This window comes from Panthera onca, chromosome B1 (genome assembly GCF_046562875.1).
Source record: "Panthera onca isolate mPanOnc1 chromosome B1, mPanOnc1 haplotype 2, whole genome shotgun sequence".
In the NCBI taxonomy this organism is placed as follows: Eukaryota; Metazoa; Chordata; class Mammalia; order Carnivora; family Felidae; genus Panthera; species Panthera onca.
The window spans coordinates 183,140,259-183,144,948 of record NC_138342.1 but is presented as its reverse complement, the minus strand read 5'-3'; the positions used below and the strand labels follow the sequence as shown (position 1 = coordinate 183,144,948).

General features: G+C 40.1%; 1 pseudogene; it reads left to right on the top strand.

The window, feature by feature from the left end:
* The first annotated feature begins 816 nt into the window (after positions 1-816).
* Positions 817-2,820, top strand: LOC132691591 (elongation factor 1-alpha 1 pseudogene; annotated as a pseudogene).
* Positions 2,821-4,690: the final 1,870 nt, after the last annotated feature.

Here is a 4,690-nt window from a genome sequence, read left to right as displayed (position 1 = left end):
TGGGCTATTTACATTTGAAATGAAATTATTTCATTTTATTTGGCTGTAACAGAAATCAGTATAGTGAAGTAGCTATGAGTTGAGCTTTGGTATCAGACAGCCAAGGTTCTAGTTCTGGCTCCATGACTGTGACTCTTACAAATTGTGACCCTTGAGCAAGTAGATTAACCATCCTATAAAATGGTAATAATAATGTCCTACCTCATGTTATTTTCAAAGAGGTTAAGATTTAAAATGTTAATATATGTTAATCATATTCAAGAAATAATATCCATTTTATAAACCTCATCCAGAAAATTCTTCCCAATTTATCTAAATATGATGCTGATGCCAAAACTGGACAAAAATATTACAAGGAAACTACGGACCAATGGCCTTCATGAAGATAAATGCAAACATTCTATAAAATCTTCAGTAACTCAAATCCAAAAATATTTATAAATAATAATATGTCCTGATCAAATGATGTTTATGCAGGAGTCCACCTCGGTTTAACACTTGAAATTCAGGGGCGCCTGGGTGGCTCAGTCGGTTAAGCATCCGACTTCAGCTCAGGTCATGATCTCACAGTTCGTGAGTTTGAGCCCCGCTTCGGGCTCTGTGCTGACAGCTCAGAGCCTGGAGCCTGCTTCACATTCTGTGTCTCCCTCTCTCTCTGCCCCTTCCCTGCTCATGCTGTGTCTCTCTCTCTGTCTCAAAAATAAATTAACATTAAAAAAAAATTAAAAAAAAAAAAAAAACACTTGAAATTCAGCCTACGAAGGTTTGCCACCGGAACACAGGTGTCGTAGAAAACACTGCTAAACTTAAACCAAAATGGAAAAGGCAAAGCCTCGTATCAACATCGTCGTCATTGGACACGCAGGTTCTGGCAAGTCTACCACTGCTGGTCATCTGATCTACAAATGTGGAATCAACAAGAGAACTGCTGAAAAATTTGGGAAGAAGTCTGCTGAGATGAGAAAGGGCTCTTTCAAGTGTCCCTGGGTCTTTGATAAACTGAAAGCTGAACGTAAACATGGTATCACCATTGACATCTCCCTGTGGAAATTTGCGACCAGCGATTATCATGTGACCATCATCGATACCCCAGGACACAGAGATTTCATCAAAAATACGATTACAGACACATCTCAGGCTGACTGTGCTGTCCTGATTGTCGCTGCTGGTGTTGGTGAATTTGAAGCAAGTCTCTCCAAGAATGGGCAGACCCCTGGGGCATGCCTTCTGGCTTACACACTGGGTGTAAGACAACTCATTGTTAGTGTTAACAAAATGGATTCTGCTGAGCCGCCCTACAGCCTGAAGAGATATGAGGAAATCATTAAGGCAGTCAGCACCTACATTAGGAAAGTTGGCTACAACCCTGACACAGTAGCATTTGTGCCAATTTCTGGTTGGAATGGTGACAACCTGCTGGAGCTAAGCGCTAACATGCCTTCGTTCAAGGGATGGAAAGTCACCCGTAAAGATGGCAATGCCAGTGGAACCACGATGCTTGAAGCTCTGGATTGCATTCTGCCAACAACTCATCCAACTGACAAGCCTACCCCTCCAGGATGTCTACAAAATTGGTGGTATCGGTACTGTTCCTGTGGGCTGCATGGAGACTGGTGTTCTTAAACCAGGCGTGGTAGTCACTTTTGCTCCAGTCGATGTTATAACTGAAGTGAAGTCTATTGAAATGCACCACAGGGGTGCCTGGGTGGCTCAGTCGGTTAAGTGCTGGACTTCAGCTCAGGTCGTGATCTTGAGGTTTGTGGGTTCGAGCCCTGCATCAGGCTCTGTGCTGATGGCTCAGAGCCTGTAGCCTGCTTCGGATTCTGTGTCTCCTTTTGTCTCTGCCCCTCCCCGCTCTCGCACGCTGTATCTCTCAAAAATAAATTAACGTTAAAAAAAAATCCACCGCGAAGTGTTGAGTGAAGCTCTTCCTGGGGACAATGTGGGCTTCAATGTCAAGAATGTATCTGTCAGGGGCGCCTGGGTGGCGCAGTCGGTTAAGCGTCCGACTTCAGCCAGGTCACGATCTCGCGGTCCGTGAGTTCGAGCCCCGCGTCAGGCTCTGGGCTGATGGCTCGGAGCCTGGAGCCTGTTTCCGATTCTGTGTCTCCCTCTCTCTCTGCCCCTCCCCCGTTCATGCTCTGTCTCTCTCTGTCCCAAAAATAAAAAAAAAAAAAAAAAAACGTTGAAAAAAAAAAAGAATGTATCTGTCAAAGATGTTTGTCATGGCAGTGTGGCTGGTGATAGCAAAAGTGACCCATCAATGGAAGCAGCTGGCTTCCTAGTTCAGGTGCTTATCCTGAACCATCCAGGCCATGTCAGTGCTGGCTATGCACTTGTGCTGCATCGTCACACAGCTCAGTGCTTGCAAGTTCGCTGAGCTGAAGGAGAAGATTGATCGTCGTTCAGGACAAAAAGCTATAAGATGGTCCTGAGTTCTTGCAATCTGTTGATGCTGCCATCATTGATATGGTTCCTGACAAGCCCATGTGTGTTGAAAGCTTCTCCATCCTCCTCTGGACTGTTTTGCTGTTTTGACGTGAGACAGATGGTGGCTGTGCGTGTCATCAAAGCAGTGGACAAGAAGGCAACTGGAGCTGGCAAGGTCACCAAGTCTGCCCAGAAGACTCTGAAGGCTAAATGAATATTATCCCCAATACCTGTCACCCCGTCTTCATCAGTGGTGGAAGGAAGGTCTCAGAACTGTTTGTGTCAATTGGCCATTTAAGTTGAATGGTAAAAGACTGGTTAATGATAGCAATGCATCGTAAAACCTTCAGAAGGAAAGGAGAATGTTTTGTGGACCATTTGTTATTTGTGTGTATGTATGTATGTATATATGTGGCAGTTTTAAGTTATTAGTTTTTAAAATCAGTACTTCTTAATAGAAACAACGATCTAAAATCTGTCACAGAATTTTGAGACCTATTAAAACAAAAGTTTAGTGAGAAAAAAAATTTGATCTGCCTAATCCACCACGTTAACAGATTACAAAAGAAAAAACATATGATTATCTCTTTAGATGTGAAAAAAAGCTTTGACAAAACCCAACATCCATTTCCAATAAAAATTCTCAGTAGAGAAGGGAGTTTTCCTAACCTAATAAGGGCATCTATGAAAAAACTGTTGTTAACAGGTAACTTAATGATGAAAGACTGAATGCTTTCTCTCAAAAAAATAGAAACAAATCAAGATGTTTGCTTTCACCATTTCTACTCAATCTTGTACTATAGGGTACTAGCCCATGCAATAGGAAATAACAACAAATAAATGGCATATAAATAAGAAAGGAAGTAGTAAAACTAGTTTTATTTACAGATGACATTAAACAAAATTCAGTTGTATTTCTACATTTGGGCAATAAGCAATCAGAAATAAAAATTTAGTAAGTACTTTATTATTATTTTTTATTTTTTATTTTTTCCGATGCAAAAGCAAAAGAGCCTTTATTCGAGCTAGCTCGAGCTCAATCCCCTACCTGCACCGACGCAGCGGTGAGATACCGGGGAGAGAGAGTTAGTACTTTAAAAATAACATTGAAATAATTAGGAATGCATTTAACAAAAGATGTATAAATCCTATACCTGGAACACTATCAGGTGCTAAGATGATTTAAAGAAGGCTCAAATAATTGGAGAAATATATTGTGTTTAGATTAGAAGATACAATATTATCCTTTCTTTTTAAATTGCTTGATATGTTCAACACAATCATACTTAAAAATCACAGAAAGTGTGTTCCTGGAAACTTAAAACATTGCTCTAAAATTTACATAGCGATGTAGAAGATCTAGATATTACCAAAAAAAAAAAAAAAAAAAAAAAAAAGAAAGAAAGAAAAAAGAAAAACAAATTTAAAAAGAAGAAATTTTGAGGTCTTCACTACCTGCTTTTAAGACTTACCTATAAACCTGCAGTAATCAAGAAAGTGTGATATTGTAACAAATCTGAAAGGAATAATAGACATTACAATAATAGTAGTGAACTTCAATACCCAGATTTTCAACAATGGGTAGGTTATCTAGCCAGAAAATCATAAAGGAAACATTGGGTTTGAACGATACTTTAGACCCAAATGACCTAAAGACATATACAGAACATTCTATGCGACAGTAGTAGAATTCAGTCTTCTCAAACACATATAGAAAATTCTGCAGGATAGATCATTTGTTAGATCACAAAACAAGTATCATCAATTTTAAAAAGCTTGTATTCATACCGAGTATCTTTTTTGGACCATAGTAGAATGAAACTGAAATCAGTAACAGGAGGAAAACGGGGAAACTCGCAACATGTGAAAATTAAACAACACACTCCTGAATAACCAATGGCTCAAACATGAAATCAAAGGGGAAATAAAAATCTATCTTGAAACAAATGAAACTGGAAACACAACACACCAAACTTAATTGGCTGCAGCAAAGTGGTACTAAGAGGGAATTTTATAGTGATAAATGCCTATATTAATTTAAAAAAAAGTCTTGGGGCGCCTGGGTGGCTCAGTCGGTTAAGCGGCCGACTTCGGCTCAGGTCACGATCTCACGGTCCGTGAGTTCGAGCCCCGCGTCAGGCTCTGTGCTGACAGCTCAGAGCCTGGAGCCTGTTTCGGATTCTGTGTCTCCCTCTCTCTGACCCTCACCTGTTCATGCTCTGTCTCTCCCTGTCTCAAAAATAAATAAAACGTTAAAAAA